Source organism: Schistocerca americana, chromosome 5, assembly GCF_021461395.2.
Source record: "Schistocerca americana isolate TAMUIC-IGC-003095 chromosome 5, iqSchAmer2.1, whole genome shotgun sequence".
NCBI classification, from domain to species: Eukaryota; Metazoa; Arthropoda; class Insecta; order Orthoptera; family Acrididae; genus Schistocerca; species Schistocerca americana.
The window spans coordinates 666,035,766-666,058,883 of NC_060123.1; the positions used below are offsets into that span (position 1 = coordinate 666,035,766).

At 42.0% G+C, this 23,118-nt stretch overlaps 1 long non-coding RNA gene across 1 annotated transcript in view; it reads right to left on the minus strand.

Annotated features, from left to right (window-relative positions):
- LOC124615631 overlaps nucleotides 1-19,000 on the minus strand; it is a 59,377-nt gene extending 40,377 nt beyond the window's left edge. The window contains exons 1-3 of the long non-coding RNA XR_006979804.1: nucleotides 18,932-19,000; nucleotides 17,467-17,557; nucleotides 13,472-13,857 (exon numbers count right to left, since the gene is read on the minus strand). This is a non-coding gene — a long non-coding RNA (uncharacterized LOC124615631). The remainder of the gene's footprint in view (nucleotides 1-13,471; nucleotides 13,858-17,466; nucleotides 17,558-18,931) is intronic.
- Nucleotides 19,001-23,118: the final 4,118 nt, after the last annotated feature.

The following is a 23,118-nucleotide window of genomic DNA, read 5'->3' on the forward strand; positions in this document are numbered from 1 at the left end:
TATGTTACCACCCTTGCTTTTAATGTCACAGAAGGTTGTTCTGATTTTCCTGTATGCCGAGCCTGTCCTTCCGACGATCATTTCTTTTTCGATGTCTTCACATTTTTCCTGCAACCATTTCGTCTTAGCTTCCCTGGACTTCCTATTTATTTCATTCATCAGCGACTTGTATTTCTGTATTCTTGAGTTTCCCGGAACATTTTTGTACTTCCTCCTTTCACCAATCAACTGAAGTATTTCTTCTGTACCGTCTAATAAGGTGGCAGCAGGGTGGCATTTTTTTTTTTTTTTTTTTTTTTTTTTTTTTTTTTCGCTCTGCTCACAGCGCAGCTGACGCTACCTACTGTGAGAACTGCATGGCGTAACATTCACTCGATACAAAGACTCATACCTTCTACCTATCTTGAAACACGTATGTAACGCAGCAGCGATGGCGAGGCATTGTAGCATCTGTGACCAGAGAGTATGCGCTTGACCGCGCGAGTGTTGCGAGCGGTTCTCAGTCAGTAGTGGTCTTTGCGAGTTAGTTGTCGCTATGCAGAGTAGCAGTCAGTCAGTCGTTGCGAGTCTGTAGCTCTGTCTAGTTGAGAGCAGTACTCAGTCTGTAGTCGTCATGCAGAGCGGTCGGTCAGTAGTAGCAGCCCAGTGCGGTTGTGTGATGTAGGCGGTCGGCAACAATGGTCAAGATGAGGAATAAGGTATACTGTTAATTAATATAATCATTAGATAATGAAAAATTTTATTTATTGTAATTATTCTCCAACAAGTCTCCCAATAATAATTTTTTATTTTCAAAAGCATTTTCTCAAAAGTTTAATTTTTTTTGAATTAAAGATCTCGTTGCACTTCCCATTTCATTCCACTTCTTTTTGAAGAAAAATTTCACTAGAATTACAAAAAAAAGGAGAATATTATTATTTGCAATGTAGTTCCTCCAAGTGGTGCGCAACAACAAGAGCAGATATGTGACATCCATTTATTCTGAGGTAAGACTTTAATTCTGATTGTTTTTACACAGGGCCAAAAACCGATATTTCGGTTTAATTGAATTTTCTTGTCACTGAATGGACTTTAATTTTTTGAAGGATTTATAATTGAGTCAGATTGCGAATTTCACATTTGTTGCCATTGTCAGTACATTTGATTGTGGGCAGGTTACGCATAGAGCCATGTCCATCAGCATTTCTAATTAGTATCGTTATTTTCTTTTAAAATTTTTGTGGGGAGGTTACACTTGGCTCCCATTTCTATTAAGTATTGATATATTTTCTTAAAAAAAAAAAATTGCGGTGGGGAGGTTACAATCTAAATAATCCATATTAGTTATTATCCGATTTCGTTCAAATTTGGTACACAGCTTTTTGTTATTAATGGAATGATGCAGTCATAATTTCAGATTTTTAGTTATTGTAGTTCCAGAGGTAAAGAGAATTACGTAAAAAATCTTAAAACCTACGCTTGTTTTTTAAAACCAAGTTAGGAACAATAACAGATTGACTTTCATTATCATTTGAAGCCATTGAAAAGTTGTCAGTGCATAAAAATCAATTAATTACAATTTTCTTTTTAAAACTTTAGTCACTTTGCACCACGTAATACAAAAATCGGTCAAAATTATTATTTGATTATATTTTGTTGTGTGAGTGCGTGAGAATGATTGAGAGAGGGTATGTGGGACATACGTTAAAATTTAATATGTCATTTTATTTAAAACCTCGTACAAACGAACCGTGGGAAATTTATGTTGCAACCACGATTCAGGTGGCGTATGTCTGTGTGAACATGTTTTTGTATAAAAGCAGCCAAAATGGAAATTAGAGGCGGAATAAGTTTATTTATTAATTTGAAGAATATTTCGCTCTTTGCTTATTTTGATTAAACATAATACAAGGAACTGAAGTTTTGCTGACATTAATTACTATCAAATTAGTGACTGGATAAGGCAAGATTTGCCGCGGGAATGATCAGGAAGGAACGTTCTGATTGGTCGTTTAAATCAACAGCCAACCAGAATTAAGCCGTTCCCGCACGAATAGAGGAGCGTGCAGAGGAGGGAGTCGCTTGCTAGCCAGCCTACGGATAACACTATGGAGGATCGCTCCTTAAAAACACTCTGTAAGATGAGGAGGTAGTGAGCTAATTTCGGTTCGAACATATCGTGACTGAAGCGACTGGAGTTACGAAGATTTTAATCAAAGTTTGGTGTTTCTAAGTTAAATAGTTTGAGAGATATGAGCGTGTGAAATTTCTGGTCGTAGTAACAACTCCGCGTGGCGTGTTTTGTTCTCTGTACGGAATATTTTGGCGAGCACTTCTTACCAATGAGACCACTGAAACGACCGAATGTTTAACTCGCGAATAGTGACTGGTAGAACATGAAAATGAGTCGGGTCAGGCTTGCTAAAATTATGGCTGCTTTTCGAGAGAATATTTGTTATACAGACAGTGAACTTTCAGTGATAACGTTTCATCATATTAAATACGGACTTGATAGCCATTTCATGTGTTTCAATATAAATAAAATCAGAGTTAATCTAATTTTAAATGCTTTTCTGCAAGTAGATTGAATATCCGAAACGCCCGATTTTTTAATCATTAACTTTCAGGAACTGACTTTCAACTAGAGTTACGCGGCCTGTGTGTGGTAGGTATTAGGCAGTGGTTTCATCAACGCTGCTTCACACTACCTAGGACGTATCTGGTACCACAAAGTGAATGGGCATCGGCAAGGGTCCTATCGAGGTAGGTGGATTGAACGATAGAGTTAACAAAACACAGACGGCCGACCCCGCCCCACTGCAAACCTTTTCTTCTACTCCTTCCGCTACAACTGCATTCCCTATCCCCATGACTATTAGATTTTCATCTCCCTTGACATACTGAATTACCCTTTCAATATCCTCATACACTTTCTCTATCTCTTCATCTAGTATCCCCACATACGGCGGAAATAATTCTGCCTCCACTGCTGTCACTCCTTTATTGATTTGAAAGAGAAGAAGATGTTGGATATGTTCAGATTACCTCACTTGGGCCTATATTTTGTAGCGGCGTCTATAGCTCCACTCACCATTCCCAAACGACAATATGTAAACTCAAATATCAACAGTGAACTACAAATAAAAACTGACAATCGATGAATACACCCATAGCACTAGGAATACCAACTTGCGAAACAAAAACGCTACGAAATTACGCACCACCCTAAAAGATATGAAGATGAAAGTCACTGCAAGAAATCAAGCGAAATGTAAGTACTCATTAACAAGCTCTCGGAAACCACGGGTCCCTTGTACAAAAATTCTCAGAAAAAATCACTAAACAACCTACAAAACATTGTTCGTTGTAGTTCGGGTTTCCTTTGTATAACATATATAACATAGTGTTCCGGATTCTCAGAATGAGTGTAGGGGAGCAGATGCGGAAATAGCGCACCTTTGTCGTGGGCAAGGTCCTAGTGGAGGTGGTTTGCCGTTGCTTTTCTTCGGGCTGTTATGAAATGGCAAGTGTGTATCTGTGCCATGTGGATCACTGTAAAGAGTGCTTGTGCAGTGCGCTGTGGATTTTGTGCGCTGTTATGGATGCAGGGAGGGGAGACAGTGAAATCCGCTGCCAGCACAAAGCCCACTCCTTTCGAATAGCACCAAGGCGGCTGCCAAGCTTACATCCCCATCCAGTGGAGAGATTACAATCGACAGTGTCACATGCTCTCACCTCCGCCTGTTTAGTTGGGTGGTAAAGCGCTCGCCTCTCAGGCAAGCGGGCCCAGGTTCGATTCCCGTCTGGGTTGAAGATTTTCTCCAATTGGGGACTAGGTGTCATTTCATCGTCATCACCGGCGTGCAAAGTCACCCAATGTGGTGTCGACTGAAATAAGATTTGCTCTTGGTGGCCGAACTTCCCCAGATGGGACCTCTCAGCCAAGGGCGTATGAAAAGTCCGTGCGAAGTCCGAGAGATAGCAACACCGGCGCGTATCGAGGTCATGTTTAGTTACGAGCATCTTTGGCAAGAACGCACACCAAGTTTCAGCCATATTGGTCTATTCCTTTGTGTTTGGCATTTGTGTGAATCAAGGAAGTCGAGTGATTGTCAAAAAATGGACGAAAAAGAATTTCGTGTGGGGATTAAACATTACTTTATGAAGGGCAAAACGCCTCAGGAGACTAAAGAGAAGCTTGATAAACATTACGGTGACTCTGTACCTTCGATTAGAACAGTTTATAAGCTGTTTCAAAATTTTGGGAGTGGCCATATGGGCACAAGTGATGCTGAACGTTGTGGACTCCCTGTGGAGGTTACGACTCCAGGAATCATTGATAAAATCCATGATATGGTGATGGATGACAGAAGAGTTAAAATGCGTGAGATTGCTAGTGCTGTGGGCATCTCGAATGAATGGGTACATAATATTTTGCATAAACAGTTGGACATGAGAAAGCTATGCGCAAGATGGGTTCCACGATTGCTTACTCTTGATCAAAAACGGAATCGTGTGAAGTGTTGCAAGGATGGTTTGCAGCTATTCAGGACTTTAAGCGTCGTTTCGTCACTGTGGATGAAACATGGATACATTACTATACTCCTGAGACCAAACAACAATCTAAAGAATGGGTTACCAAGGGAGAATCTCCACCAAAAGAGGCAAAGACCATTCCTTCATCCGGAAAGGTTATGGCGACTATCTTTTGGGATTCGCAAGGGATAATCCGCATCGACTATCTGGAAAAGGGTAAAACTATTGGACCGTTTGAAAACCGAGCTGCAAGCATGCTTGTTCGTACTGGACCCAAATTCCACCTACAGCAGCAACCGGCGTAGGTCGTGATCCATAGCGCCATACTGGTTTGTGTGTAGAGGTGGACCGTCAGTTGGATGACGTGTGTACCACGAGGGTTTAGCAGCTCACTGTCCTTCGGTATCAGGCAGCTTGGTGCTTTAGTACTCCTGCAACTACCACTGAGGAAAGCCAGTGACCTCTGCCGTCAGACCTTCATTAATCCAGTCTTTGTTAATTAGGTAGTGGGCCGGAAATGGCGTATTGAACAGCTACTAATGTCAAAATTATGTTCCTTTCATATTCTCACTGCCACCGTCGACTGTGCATGACCTCATTCAACAGTGAGTGAACGAGCTGGCGCAATGGTTAACAAAGGACAGGCCACACTCAACTGATCTGCAGCGAAATATTTCCTTCTACTTATGAATGGAAAGCACAGTATTGTAGATATTTCACAGTATTAATTTATTTCGTTAAACGGTGTTTGGCTAACAGCGTCACCATCAGACCTTAAATGCCCATTGTCGCCAGAGATGATATAGTATTAGTGAACAACACTGAAAAAGTATTACACTTCAAGAGTGACGTACAAAGACGAAGCAAATGTCATTTTTGACAGTGCAATGAGAACGTGATTGAAAATGTTCAGGTTGAATCGCAAATAAATATAAAGGGGAGAAACCAAAAAAAAACATTGAAACTGAACGTCTAAAACTGTGTTCAAAAATGGCTCTGAGCACTATGGGACTTAACTTCTAAGGTCATCAGTCCCCTAGAACTTAGAACTACTTAAACCTAACTAACCTAAGGACATCACACACATCCATGCCCGAGGCAGGATTCGAACCTGCGACCGTAGCGGTCGTGCGGTTCCAGACTGTAGCGCCTTTAACCGCTTGGCCACTCCGGCCGGCCTAAAACTGTGTGTTTGTGTGAGGAGGTGTGTGTGTGTGTGTGTGTGTGTGTGTGTGTGTGTGTGTGTGTGTCTGCGTGTGTATGTGTGTGTGTGTTTGTGCGTGTCTGTATGTGTCCATGCGCGCGATGTGTGCGCAAAGATGAGGTGGAAGGGAAAATTACATTGTTAGCGAACAATTACACTCGAGTCAAGATAAAATGAAATTAATACTAGACAAATAGCTTGAAGAGGTACAGTGCGTTCGGAAAATCGCTGTGCACTGGTTTACGGGCGTAGATTATGTTGGAAGTTAGAAACGAAGTTTGCGGAACTGTTTTTCCATAAATACGCGATTGTTTTTTACTTCGTTCTGCTGTTGCGTAACCGTTAACAGTTTGGTTCAGTATATGCAAGATATTGAATGCGATGTGTAGTGTTTACATGTTGAAGGCCGGCCGGAGTGGCCGTGCGGTTCTAGGCGCTACAGTCTGGAACCGAGCGACCGCTACGGTCGCAGGTTCGAATCCTGCCTCGGGCATGGATGTGTGTGATGTCCTTAGGTTAGTTAGGTTTAAGTAGTTCTAAGTTCTAGGGGACTGATAACCTCAGAAGTTAAGTCGCATAGTGCTCAGAGCCATTTGAACCATTTTTACATGTTGCTTTTTGATTATGGTTCTTTCAACTCAAAAACGTGCTTTTCTTGTTGAACATGTGCTTCGACAAGGCGATAAATATACGGAATAAGTATAGGAGGCATTTGCTCAAAATTTAGCGGAAAGAGCTCCACCTCAGCCTAATGTGGTTTGTCGACTTATTGAGAAATTTCGAGAGACAGGATCAGTGTTTGATGCCGAGCGAACTGGAAGACCGCTTAAACTAAACCAACAGGAGATTTTGGATATTTGAGACCATGCAGCAGAGCCCAGAAAAATCATTGCACAAGTTGGGAAAAGAAAAAGATATCGGGCTTGCAAGCGGTTAAGCAAACATTGTACGAGGTGCATTCAAGTTCTAAGGCCTCCGATTTTTTTTCTAATTAACTGCTCACCCGAAATCGATGAAACTGGCGTTACTTCTCGACGTAATCTCCCTGCAGGCGTACACATTTTTCACAACGCTGACGCCATGATTCCATGGCAACGGCGAAGGCTTCTTTAGGAGTCTGTTTTGACCACTGGAAAATCGCTGAGGCAATAGCAGCATGGCTGGTGAATGTGCGGCCACGGAAAATGTCTTTCATTGTTGGAAAAAGCCAAAAGTCACTAGGAGCCAGGTCAGGTGAGTAGGGAGCATGAGGAATCACTTCAAAGTTGTTATCACGAAGAAACTGTTGCGTAACGTTAGCTCGATGTGCGGGTGCGTTGTCTTGGTGAAACAGCACACGCGCAGCCCTTCCCCGACGTTTTTGTTGCAGTGCAGGAATGAATTTCTGCTTCAAAACATTTTCGTAGGATGCACCTGTTACCGTAGTGCCCTTTGGAACGCAATGGGTAAGGATTACGCCCTCGCTGTCCCAGAACATGGACACCATCATTTTTTCAGCACTGGCGGTTACCCGAAATTTTTTTGGTGGCGGTGAATCTGTGTGCTTCCATTGAGCTGACTGGCGCTTTATTTCTGGATTGAAAAATGGCATCCACGTCCCATCCATTGTCACAACCGACGAAAACAAAGCCTCATTCATGCTGTCGTTATGCGTCAACATTGCTTGGCAACATGCCACACGGGCAGCCATGTGGTCGTCTGTCAACATTCGTGGCACCCACCTGGATGACACTTTTCGCATTTTCAGGTCGTCATGCAGGATTGTGTGCACGGAACCCACAGAAATGCCAACTCTGGAGGCGATCTGTTCAACAGTCATTCGGCGATCCCCCAAAACAATTCTCTCCACTTTCTCGATCATGTCGTCAGACCAGCTTGTGCGAGCCCGTGGTTGTTTCGGTTTGTTGTCACACAATGTTCTGCCTTCATTAAACTGTCGCACCCACGAACGCACTTTCGACACATCCATAACTCCATCACCACATGTCTCCTTCACCTGTCGATGAATTTCAATTGGTTTCACACCACGAAAATTCAGAAAACGAATGATTGCACGCTGTTCAAGTAAGGAAAACGTCGCCATTATGAGTATTTAAAACAGTTCTCATTCTCGCTGCTGGCGGTAAAATTCCATCTGCCGTACGGTGCTGCCATCTCTGGGACGTATTGACAATGAACGCGGCCTCATTTTAAAACAATGCGCATGTTTCTATCTCTTTCCAGTCCGGAGAAAAAAAAATCGGAGGCCTTAGAACTTGAATGCACCTCGTATATAGCAAAGGACTCGGATTTAAGTTGCATGTCGCCCATCGCTTGCGACTCCATTGTAAATTCCAAGTTGAGTATTGTCAGTCTTCTTATTTGTACTAAAAACTACTAATGTTATTTGCTTGAACTGTTGTATAGCATTCCGAGAACGCACCATCTCTTAGGCACCCTATGCAAGGCGAGTGAGCAGAACCGCATGGAATATGTTATAGTTAATGGTGAACAGAGAAACTTAGATACTTTCCCGCAAGAAAACTGTGCATAACATAATGAATACATAAGACATTTGTCACTTCTTCCTTCAAATAAGAAAAAAATTCCATGACAATGACATACCACTGATGCTGCTCCATCAGGGTACTCAACAATATTATTCAAAGAAATATTATTCTTTGTAAACTATGATTTCACAATATTAAACGTAGGTATTTCTGTTGCATCTGTAAGGAATTGCGTTTCTTCTTGTAATGTACCGTTTTCACCAAAATGATGTACACACGCCATCAATATAGCATTATTATCTGCAGACCCATGGTAAATGAAGAGTTTTGAAGAATACTCAAGTTGTTTTCAACATGAACTGCTATGCTTCACTTCATCGCTTTACTGTGCTGTTGGTTAGGAGCAACGTTTTTAAAATTCCAGGTGTATCCTCATGCGTTATTGATGAGATGAATTATTTTATCGAGGGTATTATTACAGTTTCCCCATTTTATTTTAGTTTTTACCACTTTCTACAATTAATTGTAGAATGCAGCAATCTGTAATTAATACATCTTCGTTTTCTGCAAGTTATTTCATAAATAATGCAATGATTCTTGAATGATTATGAAATTTTCTACACATTTCCTGAAAATGTTCCATAGACTTGTCATTATCATTTGGATGCTTTGTAGAAAGATGTTACCGCCATCGACTTGGCTTCATTGCCTCATTGGATAATGTTGTACGACAAAATAAACACACTGGATGTTGTTTATTTACAACAGATCCTATGAAATCCTTCTTCAGGTACGCTGCCAAACAGCCATCAACACATTTCTTTTCTGGAGACATGGGCTATTTCACATTTTTTTGTTTTTTTTTTTTGTTTCACTCTGTAGTCATGTACTCACTCTCAGAGATCTAATTTTGTACTGACCAGTGCAACTCCAAATAAAAGAACCTGTCTGTATATCGTCGTCTGCACGTGCCTCTTGTTCATTGCGGATTGGATTTTGTGGGGAGGGTGTGTGCCAGCTACTAGCTTTGCTTATGTCATACAGCTGGGTGGTGTGGGGAAATTGTACAAGCTATTGTTTGTAGCTACACTAAATCGAAATTTAGTTTCGCTTAGGTAGCGTGAGGTAAACTTATACGCGGATTATGCAAACAGTACCTTTTTACTGAAATTTAAATTGTCATGGGGAATTTCAAGAAAACCTGATGAAAATGTTTTCAAAACCCCTACCACCCATCACCCACTGTTAAAGCTGGATGTTCCACTAATGGACGATAGGGACTAGTTTGACTACCACTTCTCTAGGGCAAGTGCCAAAGGCCATAACTATATAGCGGCTAGCGTAACTGCTCAAACATAATAATAGGCAGTCTTCAGGGATTAATTATCCTTAAACTTCGAGACAGAATCGACACAAAAGCAGCGGTTGTACGTTTGCAGTCCAGGTGCCCACATAGTAAAATCGATGATTTGTTGTATGCCCTTTATATCTACGAGTATTTCTTTGGGACACATACTTGAAACCTACTCTGCTCAGGATCATGGTTCTCTGGCACACCATCAGCTTCTCCGACATCAACATTTCCTTTGCCTCTTCGGTCACATTTTCCAGCAATCCGCTGCTGTTGCCAACGAGGCCATATTCTTCAGTTGCTTTCTGTGCTTGCACAGCGAGGTAACAACGCACACTTCTTCGATCTGGAATGAGCGTGTACCTAGCCACATTAAGTTAGCACCCACAAAGGCCGAGTCTACAGTTCACCTTGTTGAGTGATCCCAAGCCCCTGCCGACAGCAGACGATGCGACTGAGAATAGTTCCGACCCATATGCTGGACGGGGTGATGGTTTCCTATAAGGAGGTGACTACCATTCCATCCACTAGGTAGGGTTTTTGTTTCCAGTAGAGAGGTGACTGCCACCCCACCTACTGGGCAGGGCATTTGCTTTCTGAACTAACTACCATCGCGCCCACTGGACAGGTTTTCTATTGTTTCCAGTGGGAACTAACTGCCATCACCACGTGGCATGTCTCCCATGACCTCTACGCTTTAAGTGGCGACTTTCTGATCCTGTCTTCAGACTGCTGCATTTTAGGATCGTGAAAACTTGGTTTTGAGTAGTATGGTTCAAAACTGTTCTAATATCTAAGGAGATTTCCGAAGGGAAGAAGGAAGTTTGGCTTTAACGCCCCGTCGACATAGTTGTCATTAGAGACAGAGCACAAGCTCGGATTGTGTCAAGGATGGGGAAGAAAATCGGCCGTGGCTTTTCAAAGGAACCATCTCGGCATTTGCCTCTAGCGATTTAGGGAAATCACGGAAGACATAAATCTGGTTGGCTGGACGCGGGTTTGAACCGCCGTCCTCCCGAATGCGAGTCCAGAGTGCTAACCACTGCATCACTCCGCCCGGTGAAATACCCGAACCGCCGTTTCCCTACGAGCATATCAACGAGGGAATTGAGGGGAAAAAAGACGGATTTTATCCATTGTCGCATGGATAGATGTCCATTAAAGCAGCGAAATATGCTCCTACTTATGCAATAGTTATCTGCCCGACATAAGGCTTTGATCTGTAAGACGCTACACAGGGTGGTCAGAAACGATCTGAAATGCTTGTAAGGGCATTGCTGGGGAGGTTATGCTGAGAAGTAACTGTCAAGAAAAAAATTCGATACGTTACGCCGTTTCCGTGTTATTTAGCTTTGAAGTTAGCCAATCAGGTCGCATCGTGCGAAAATTCAAGCCGCCTGCCACATGCAGTTAGTGCTTCTCACAGCGTAGACGACGGTGCACGAGACTGCTCGGCCTTTGGGTCGAGGTCAGTCCTTAATATGGCCAATTTTTACATCGCTCCCTTGTTCGGTTTTAGGTAACCAAACGAAGAACACTTTCGGCTACACCGTCTCTGGTGGGCTGGTTGAATTTGTGCGCGCCATGGCCTGATTGACTAACTTCAATTCCAAATAACTTAGAAACGGTGCAAGGTAGCAGGTTTTTTCTTAACCATTATTTCTCAGCGCAACCTACCCTGCAAAACCATTACAAGCTTTTCAGACTGCTTCTGACCACCCTTGAAATAGGCTAGTACATAAAAGGCGTTTCACGCAATTTTTCAGGATACTATGTTGAAAAGACTGTACGTCGTAGTGGATGGCGAGTGTTCATCGGATACAAGGGTATCATCAGCAGTGCCGTAGGGAAGTGTGATAGGACCAATCTTGTTCTCTATATACATTAATGAACTGAAGGACACCACGAGCAGCAATATGTGGCTCTTTGTTGATTACGCTGTCGTGTTCAGGGAAGTCTGACATTTAGGAGGATACAGGATGGCTTGGGCAGAATTTCTATTTTGTGTGATGAACAGCAGGTTTTTCTAAATGTGGATAAATAAAAATTAATGCAGATGAGAAGGAAAAATAATCCTATAATGTTCGAATAGAGTGGTAGTGGTTTGAAGCTTGACACTGTCTCATCAGTTAAATATCCAGGCATAGCGTTTATAGTGCTACGAAATGTAGTGAGCACGTAACGTCGGTTCGAGGGATGGCACGTGGTCGACCGCAGTTAGCTCATCCAATGAGGAAGACAGCATTCAGAACACTTGTTCGACCCATTCCTGAGTACTGTTCGAGTGTTTCAGATCCCCACCAGGTCGGTTTAAATATAAATGTCGTGTGACTAGGGCCTCAAGTCGAGTAGACCGTTCGCCAGGTGCAAATCTTTCGATTTGACGCCACTTCGGCGACTTGCGCATCGATGGGGATGAAATGATGATGATGATTAGGACAACACAACACCCAGTCCCTGAGCGGAGAAAATCTCCGACCCAGCTGGGAATCGAACACGGGCCCTAAGGAATGACATTCCGTCGCGCTGACCACTCAGCTACCGGGGTCGGACGTGGGTTTAAATGAAGACAGTGAAGCAATTCAGACACGCGCCGCTAGATTTGCTATCGGTAGGTTCGATCAACATGCGAGTGTTATGCTCATACTATGGGAACTTACATGATAATCCTTGAATATTCTTTTCGCGAAATGCTATTCAGAACTGATATAATTAAATTTTCCTCAAGACATTTTAGTTTCATCTTTATCTACGATCATGATCGAAGGTGAAGAAATGAATCAAAACGTGTGGTGGGGCTGGGACTTGAACCAATGTCTCCATGTTTAGTGGGCGGGCATGGTAACCACTACACCAACAACACAGGAGCATAGCTAACAGGCCTGCACAGACTATCCTAGTCCAATGCCCTCCCTAACACGACTGAAGTTTCTGTTAGGGAGGGCGTTGGACAAGAGTAGACTGTGCCGAGTTGCGACTTGTAATGCTGTGCTGGTGTAGTGGCTAGCACATCTCCCTTGGAAGCCAGGATACCCAGATTCATGTCCCAGCCACAGCTTAAATTTAAATACATTGCTGTAGTTTCAATAGTTAAGGGTTTGCTTTTAACTTGTACTTGTATTACTGTCCATGTTTAACTCCCCTTGTAGTTGTCTCATCAAATACTGTTCATATTTTACTTTGCTCATTTATTTAATGTAAACTGGTATACAGCCACTGCTTTGATTATAAAGTTAATGTTAAAATGCAGTACCACCACACTCTCAAACTGTACGTTCCCTCAAACACCTCAATTTTCCTGCATTTATTAATTTCTGTTTATCGTATTAATATAGCTTAAGTTCTTCATGTATTCTGTATTTACATTGACAACTGTCTCTTCTTTTTTAATTGGTTGTGTATCACTCTCCATACAGACTTGCCTAGTACTAACTTTATCTTATTTCAATAGTTTTGTTTATCAATAGATACCGTTATGTAGGCATGTTATTCTTATATTGTGCTAAAGGTTTTCCTGTCAACTCCATTGTTATTTATGTACTGTTCAGTTTTTACTATTTCATTGCAAGGATGTTACTCACTGTATGTTTCTACTTCACTCTAGATGTGTTACTTCTCTTCCAGTGTTGTCTGCTAACATTTAACTTCTTTGGTGATAATACTCAGTAAATGCCTGAAGATGGCCTTGTAAGCCGAAAACCGGTTAGCAATAAAAATAATATTGTAGAACAAAAGCAAACTGGTGCTTTTCATTTATTATTATAATGTTGTTCTACCAAGAACCGACGGAAGATTCTGTTAATATTAAATACATTTCTTCAGCTTGCATCACTGTTGGGAATGTTTAGAAAACCAGCATTTGCGACAGGTTGCAGACTGATGGAACGATGCTACTGTGATGAACATACTTACCACGTAGGGACCCCAAAGACAGGATAGGAGGAACTATGCCTCATGCGGAAGCTCCATCTGCGAGTGGAACATGAAAAGGGAATGATTAGCAGTGGAACCAGGTACCATCGACCACGCTCAGTGTGGTAGCCTGCAGAGTATGTATGTAGGTGTACATTTAGCTAGGCAGAGGGTTGTAGAGAAAAGTAAACGTCTTCACACTTTGTAAAATGACTGTTTATTGCGTGCAGGCGTGCGTAGGCGATACGCGGCCAGCGTCAGCCTTCACTGCTGTCTGCGTCGGCGCAATGCGGCAGGCTGCAGCAAGGCGCCCTCACGCACTGCACCTGCCGCGGCACGCACCGCTGTCCAGGCCCGCACTGGTGGCTGACGCACGGGTCCCCACACTGCAACACCACACACACACACTCACACACAGAGCCGTGAGCCTCAGCAGCGCTGACAGCCACCTGCTGCGTACCTGAGGACGAGTGCGGGCTGACACTGAAAGGGGGGCGCGAGTCTAGGTTCAAATGGCTCTGGCCACTATGCGACTTGACATTTGAGGTCATCAGTCCCCAAGACTTAAACCCAGCTAACTTAATGACATCACACACATCCGTGCCCGAGGCAAGATTCGAACCTGCGACCGTAGCGGTCGCTCGGTCCCGGACTGAACCGCTCCACCACAACGGCCGGCACGAATCAAAGGATGACCCTTGTGAGAGTAGAAAGAAAATAAGTGAATTTCGTCCATAACGGACGCAGTCAAACACTATGACTGTTGCTTCATGGAATGCGAAAATATTTTGTTGAGCCCAAGCTACATAGGTAGGAATGATTATCAAAATAAAATAAGAGAAATCAGAGCTCGAATAGGAAGGTTTAGGTGTTCGTTTTTCCCGCGCACTGTTCGGGAGTGGAATGGTACGGAGATACTGTGAATGTGGTTCGATGAACCCTCTGCCAAGAACTTAAATAAGGTGGTTTTATTTAATGCACAGCTGATTATGGGCTTGCTTCGATGTTCAGACAGCCTGCAGATACTTACACACTGTCAGCAAGAGAAAGGAAATGAATCATCTTGAAGATAGGATTTTCTTCATAGATGTAGTTCAGCAGCTGTAGAATATTTCAACGAAGTTAAAAAGTTAGTCGTCAGCTATACAAGAGAACCTTTATTTGGTTCACTTTACTAGTTTCGACAGTTTAAACTGTCATCTTCAGAAGCGAAATAAGCTCAAATCATTGGTGAGCCAACGTCAAAGTAAGAATCGGAAGATAGTGGCCCGCAAATGATTGACAAAAACGCAAATTGAAACATTTTACCAAAAACGAACAAGATGTTGGTGTTGTATATAAAGGTTATATTTGAATTTGGAAGTGCAAGCTTTCAGAGCAGCTTTTGTCCGTTGCTAAGTGTAAATACTGTAACAGTGAAAAATCCCTTATGTTTAGTGAGGACATAAAAGAGGCCTATCCATCAAAATTTTATTGTAATATCAAGTATGTAAAGTAAAGAAATGTACAATGACAGCCGGCCGGGGTGGCCGAGCGGTTCTAGGCGCTACAGTCTGGAACCGCTCGACCACTACGGTCGCAGGTTAGAATCCTGCCTCGGGCATGGATGTGTGTGATTCCTTAGGTTAGTTAGGTTTAAGTAGTTCTAAGTTCTAGGGGACTGATGACCTCAGAAGTTAAGTCCCATACTGCTCAGAGCCATTTGAACCATTTGTACAATGACATGTCCCTGTAACATACACAAAATGTGCTTATGCCATGAGGTGTACTGGGAAGGGAAGGAAAGCAGCCCAGATATACTCTGCTATGACGGATCTCCCACTGTCACCTGTCAAGTTTGAGAGATATTATAAACGAATGCGTAATGCCTTAACAGAAGTGAAAGAAGTATCTGTGCAGTGATCAGCGAAAGAAACTGCAGATGTTTATCAATACACTGCGTTGGACACTTCCTGGCAGAAGAGAGGCCATACATCGCTCAATTTAATTGTCACAGTTACCTCTATAGACACAGGCAAGCTACCAGACTGTCAATTTCTGACAAAACACTGCCAGTGCTGAGTCAGTGTGAGGCAAATGAAAAAAGCTTTGAAGGTTTCAGTATTGGTGTGTAAAGCAAGAGGGCAGTCTCTATTTTTAGTACATCAATTGCTGGACCTGATGTGCGATTTACTCACTACCTTTATGATGATGACTCTAAACGCTTCAATAGTGCTGTGGCTTCTAAACCATATGGTGAAACTTAAATTTTAAAAAAATGGAATGTGCGTAACGTGTGCAGAAGAGAATGAGGGCAAGACGTAAGAAACTCTGCAAGGACATGACAGTAAAAAAACTCTCTGACGACAAAGCCATTGCGTGACAAAGCAAACTCACCAAATCAGAAGTACAAAACTTCACATAATATTACGGTCTAGCTATCACGAGAGACGGTGAAAAAGTCTGTGAGATGAGGAAAGCAATCTGGGCAAATCGGTTTCATATAATATCCACTGATGAGCATCCATAGCATGGCCTCTGCCCAGAAGGAAACACTTCATGGTGCAAGTATAACAGGTGTGAAGCAAATGGACAAAAAGATACAAATGCACACTCCATGTCACAAACTGTTATCGTAGAAGTAAAGACAATTTATAGAGATCTTTCAGATACTCAACTCCTGGAAATATGTGTACATGGAAAAATACACAATCCGAATGAAAGTTTCAGTAGTTACATTTGGGAGCATTTGCCTAAAACTGTTTTTGTTGGCATGTCAACTTTTTAGACTGGTGTGATGGACGCCATAACATGTTTTAATGATGGGGTAACGAGCAGATTAAAAACCATGCGCAGTCTAGGCATCAAAACTGAGGACAACATGAAAAGTGGGCTGCAACGCGTGGACTGACAATATGTTGCTGAAGCTGAAAAAAGATGCTGAAAGCATAAAAATGAGGCCAGAATACCAAAGAAAAGAAAGAAAGGTAAATAAGATGAAAAGGACACTCAGAATCAACAAGATTATGGAGCTGTAATGTTATCATTGAGAAGAAAATGACATACAAAGCTTTAACTAAACAAACACTGTTCTTTGTCTTGTTCCACAAATATTATTATAACCTACTGCACAACCAGGGTTTCGGGTTATAACCACTAAGCTGTGCAGTTACCGTAACAAAATTTATGAAACAAGACAAAAAACAGCGTTTGTTTAGTTAATTTACATTGTTTCACCAAGGACCCGAGGTTTATTCCATTAAATTGATACAAATCCTTAGTTTCAGTTTCTTGTAATCAACGTTATTGCATGGTTAAGTATAATTATCTCATCCATTATCAAAGTTACGAAAACAAAACTTTGCATGAATAGTAATTTAGTGCACATACAGTGAACCACTCTAAACAATAATGTATTAAATATTTTAAGGTGGAGCATGTCACATGTTCTTAAATTATTACGAGAAAAAATACACAAAACAACAAATTGGTAAAAATTCCTGGTTTACTGTTTCAACAACTTAATAATTAGAAGAATAAAATTAGTTTTGACCATTCATTCTGAAGTTCAAATGTGGAAGTTCAGTGTACTAAAATAAAAATTACACATAATTCAGTACGTAAGAAAAAACTCGATATTCACGGCACGTATTCGACTGTTTCTATATTTTGTCACAAAGAGGTCACATTATACTAATTTTTGGTTAAAGTTTCATTCCAATATCTATTATAGTTTTTGAGTGATTAAATTTAAAAATGCTAGTAAAAACTAAAGGCCATGACGTCCAGGTCCTTTTAAACTAGCAACAATTACGACATCATTAAGTTACAGTTGACCTTCGGGGCAGTTATCAACAGTAGACATGTTTTCGTTTAACTAACAAGGTTAGTAATACGAAATCTCATAAAAATCGGATCGATTGATGATTAGCGGTGTCGGTCCCACAGGGAGTTTCTCTCAGATCGGTACATACGTTCCGTACAGCAAATACATCTTACTACAAGTATTTTATTACCTTTTCTAGCTCAGCTGTAGCAACAATTGATAGCACCAGAGAAATGAAGAAGATTTTCATAAGGACTGCCATGATGTGCAGTAAATGTCCGCTGTAAAAGAAAATACATATTTGTTACTTTAATGCTACCTGCCTTAGAGCGTCTGAGTGAAGGTAAAGTTAGTGCTTTATATGAGAAAATGAGCAACTGCGAGGGTAAGCCAAACACGATATGCACATTATTTTTTTACAACAGTACAAAATTTGCAGTGAAATCAATCTTCATCAGAGTCACCCTGCTTTTCAGTGCATTTGGTTAATTGTTGCACAAGTTTTCCAATACTCGCAAACAAACAAAAAATAGTTTTTCAATTGAGCAGCACCGCTTCGTTCAGCTCTTCATAGAAGGTGAATAGAAGGTCTCTTAAACTATCTTTAAGTGGACGCAATTTATGGAAATCCGACAGGACGCGATCATAACTGTTTACAGATGCTTCATGCCTCTAAATGGATATTCTGAGCAGTGTAAACGGTGTGGGTGACTATATGTGGACGCACATGACGCGGTAACAGAAGTATGTAAGCGGAGCAGGCGGTGGCGGTGGCGGACCACCCTACCAAAGACATGGGCTGCAAATGGGGAAACCCATCGAGATAAGTGACTCTGACGAAGGGCAGGTTACTACTACTCAGAGCCCTTGAACGAGTATCTCGACAACGGCGAAACTGGTCGAAATGTTCAGGTGCGATAACGGAAATACAGTTTCTTTGAATGTTCAAATGCTTACTGTCAAGGACGGGAAAGGGCACTACCATGTGCAAGTTACAAATAGTAACAAAATTTGAGTAGCATCTCAGAAATGCACAGAAGAAGGAAAGGGAGATTACATTTCGTCTGACTGAAGACGAGGTCATTAGAGATGGAACACAAACTCTGATTGCGGAAAAAGTGGAATAAAAGATATGTAGGTCTTTTTGGAAGAGGCAATCCCGGAATTTGCCTTACGCGATTTAGGGAAACCAGGGATAAACTAAATCTGCAGGGCCAGATGAGAATTTAAATCGTTGTCGATCTCACTCACTCAACACCACAGAGGAAAACGAACAAACACAACAGAAATTAAAAAATAAACAGTTACGCATGCTGAAAAAATCAGCAAGAAACAGCAAGTGAAAACGAAATACGTGGAAAAATGGGCAAGCTCAATGTGTTCAACAATCCTTCAGTTTTTTAACTACAGAAAAAAATTAGATACGGGGAAAACTGAAGTAAAATGATAGAAAAAGTCTCCTGTGCATACGCAGGAAGATACTAGACTCAAGAGAGCAAACAGTTCGCATTCCAGACGCTGATAGAAAAGCAGATAACGCACGTATAGCTCAGTGTCACTATGACAAGCGAAACAGCAGTGCTGAGAGTCCCGTGTTAGGCTTAAAGATATTTAGCACAACGGCTATAAAATTAATAGCGTGTAGCTCAACTTACTCAGGCAGAGATGTGAGCAGCTGCGCTAGTTCCAGTCTCCGTTTCGGAGGAACCTGCCGACTTCTTATAGGCACACAGCTGACCTCCTGGCTCGCTTCCAGCTGCAGGGGAACTACCGTATTCACGGCCGCACGATAACCTCTATGCTTCGAGGAACAGCTTGTTGTCCAAATGGTTGGAGGTCGTTAAGATATAGGGCTGCACTCCAGAAGAACCAACTGAAACACGAGCTCCTAGAAGGTGTTTACGTTACTGCTTCCTTATCTCTTTCGTCTTGTGAGTGACGACGGGCCGTGGGCCAACGGTGAAAAACCTTTCGCTGAGGTTACTCAACGACGCTGCTTCTCTGTCCGCAGCAGCAACGTCAGCAGACAATCTCAGGGAGGAGTTTTTGACGAGATATTTGCACACTGAGATATTAACCGGCAACCTGCAATGCTCTGAAGGACAATGTGGCAGCACGATCTTATTTACACTTGAGAAGCAGGAAGGGGAGAGGAGAGAAGTGAAAGTATTGTTACGAGCGCTGAGATAGACAGCTGATGTTTACGCGCCACTGAATAAACTACTCATTTAACTTAGAACATTAACATAAACAGCACTTACACTATATCTTACCTTACCTACTCACGACGCTTCGCTAGTAGTGTGCGTAAAATTATCTTCTTCTATGATCTCGTTATCTTTTTCCACAGAGCAGAAGTATCTCTGGAGCGAACATTATGTTCTGTGCATGTTGTCAACATTAAACTGAAACTGTCACGTGATCTAGAGACGACGCTGTTTGCTTAAGGCCAGTTCTCATTCGCCAACACAGCACGTCACACCAAAACATACCACAGCGCATTTGAAATGGCGCATTCGCACAGGTTGTCAACGGACCGTGAAGTCATGTCACGGCACGTCAAGGTTTTTCAACAGAATGTTTTAATGTTATCGCCGTCTTCTAACATTATAACTTATCCTATTTTGGCTGCACTTACTCGTTTTATAGTAGCGTTTTCGTACTTCTGTTTCTTCGAAATGTTTATTTTATTATTATGCTTTATTTTGGTGGTAAATTGCAAATGTTCCGTATCGACATGGATGTTTTTTTCTGCTGAGTATTCTTACATAAGCGAGGGTAATGTCTGAAAGCGAAAAATTATTTAGGTTTTACAATAACATAACAGATCTGACGAAGCAATTTCCCTTACATAGCCATATAGATAGCCGTACCATAGGTGCAGCCACCAAGGGAGACCGAGCGAGGTGGCCCAGTCGTTAGCACACTGGACTCGCATTCGAGAGGACGACGGTTCAATCCCGCGTCCGGCCATCCTGATTTAGGTTTTCCGTGATTTCCCTCAATCGCTCCAGGCAAATGCCGGGATGGTTCCTTTAAAAGGGCACGGCCGACTTCCTTCCCCGTCCTTCCCTAATCCGATGAGACCGATGACCTCGCTGTTTGGTCTCTTCCCCCAACCAATCCAATCCAATCCACCAAGGGAATACAAACGCGTAAAAAATGAGACTGACAGGAAGTGCAAAAAGGCTAAGCAGAAATCGCTAGAGGAAAAATATAAGGATTTACAAGCAGTAGGGAAAACATAGGTACCGGCTACAGGAAAGTTAAAGAGGCCTTTGGGCAAAAGGGAAACAGCTGTACGAAAATGAAGAGCTCAGATGGTAAACCAGTACTGACAAAAGAAGGGAAAGTGGAAAAGTGGAAGTGGTAAATAGGTCTGTACAAGGGAGATAAACTTGAAGTCAATATTATAGAAAGGGAACGGACGTAGATGAAGATGAGGTGGGAGATATGATCGAGAAAAATTTGACAGAGCTCTGAAGGATCTAAGTCGAAACAACGCCCCGGAAGCAGTCTATATTCCGCCAGAACTACTGTTACCCTTGGGAGAGCCAGCCATAACAAAACTATTCCATCTGGTCTACAACATGTATGAGACAAGCGAAATACCTTCAGACTTTAGGAACACTGTAATAATTCCACTTCCAAAGAAAGCAATTGCTGACAGGTATATAAGTTACGGAACTATCAATTTAACAAGTCAGGGTTGCAGAATGTTAACGTCCATTCTGTACAGAAGAATGGAAAAACTGCTACCAGCAGACCTCGGGAAGGATCACTTTGGATTCCGGAGAAATGTAGGAACACATGAGGCAATACTGACCCTACGACTTCTCATAAAAGATGGATTAAGGAAAGGCAAACCTACGCTTATAGCATTTGCAGACTTAGAGAAAGTTTTGACAAGGTTGACTGGAATACTCGCTTTGAAATTCTGAAAGTAGCAGGGGTAAAATACAGGGAGCGAAAGGCTATTTACAACTTGGCAGAAACGAGACAGCAGTTATGAGTCGGGGGATGTGAAAGGAAGAGAGTGGTTGGGAAGGGAGTGAGACAGGGTTGTATGTAGTCTACCCCCGATGTTATTCAACAAGCAGTAAAGGAAACCAAGGAAAAATTTGGGGTAGGAATTAAAGTTCAGGGTAGAGAAATAAAAACTTTGAAGTTTGCCGATGGTATTGTAATTCTGTTAGACAGCAAAGGACTTGGAAGAGCAGTTGAACGGAATGGACATTGTCTTGAAAGACGGACGTAAGATGAATATCAGCAAAAGCAAAACAAGGATAATAGAACATAGTCAAATCAAATGAGGCAATGCTGAGAGAGAATTAGATTAGGAAACGATACACTTAAAGGAGAAGAGAGTTTTGCTATTTGGGCAGTAAAATAACTGATGATGGCCGAGATAGTGAGTATGTAAAGTGTAGACTGGCAATCGCAAGAGAAGCATTTCTGAAGAAGAGAAATTCGTTAACACCGCATATAGTTTTACATGCTACGAAGTCTTTTCTGGAAGTTTATATCTGTATTGCAGCCACATACGGAAGTGAAACATGAGCGGTAAACAGTTTAGACAAAAAGAGAATAGAAGCTTTCGAAATGTGGTTCTACAGAAGAATGTTGAACATTGAATGGGTAGATCATGTAACTAATGAAGAGGTACTGAACAGGTGCGGGGAGACAAGAAATTTATGCCAAAATGAAATTTTCAATCTGGAAACATCTCCCAAGCTGTGGCAAAGCCATGTTTCCGCGATATCCTTTATTGCAGGAGTGCTAGTTCTGCAAGGTTCCAGGAGAGCTTCTGTGAAGTCTGGAAGGTAGGAGACGAAGTACTGGCGGAAGTAAAGCTGTGAGGACGCGGCCTGAGTCGTTCTTGGGTAGCTCAGATGGTAGAGCACTTGCCGGCGAAAGGCAAAGTTCCCGACTTCGAGTGTCGGTCCGGAAGTTTCAAGAAATTTGTGGCACAACTTGACCAAAAAAAGGATAGTTTGACAGGACACATTCTGAGACATGAAGAGATAGATTTCGTACTGGAGGGAAGTGTGTGTGTGTGTGGGTGGGGGGGTACAAATCGTAGAGGGAGACCAAGAGATGAATGCAGTAAGCAGATTCAGAAGGATGTAGGCTGCAGTAGGTACTGCGAGATGAAGAGGCTCGAACAGGATAGAGTAGCATGGAGAGCTGCATGAAACGTCTTCGGACTGAAGGCCACAACAACAAGAACAAAATTTTAAATGAAAAGGTCAATTTTAGTGAAGACGAAAATTAGAGTTGTTTGTGACGTTAATAGTTACGCAAGGAGAAAAAAACCGACGTAACTGATAAGGTAAACAGGCTGCATTTATCTATTTATAACTATTCTTTGATGTGTTTGTGTGTATATGTTTTCTCTAGCATATAAACGTCGATGTTTTGAAATGTTGTTCCACTCCTCGGCACATTACCAAACAAAACTGATCAAGAACGTACGTTCCTAAGTTCGCTTTGGCTATTAATAAACTTTGTTGTTGTTAGTTCCTCAATTCAGATACTATGACTTTTCCATCAGCGGTGGTGACTCATAAACTAACTTTCTTCATTCGATACTGGGCTAAGCGAATTGACGTGACGTGACGCACAGTGTAAATACCCGTTGACGTGACGGTGCCGTGACGCGATGCCTGCTCATATTGCTCTTCAAAGCTAAGAGGCCAGTTTAGTTCAGGCTTCAAATGAAAATTGTTATGGTGTCTACAAAACGACTATATCAAATCCACAGCACGTGCGAAGGGAATCTGTCTGTACTAGTGATATAATGAAATTCAAAATTTCTGGGGCGCATGGACTAAACTATTCC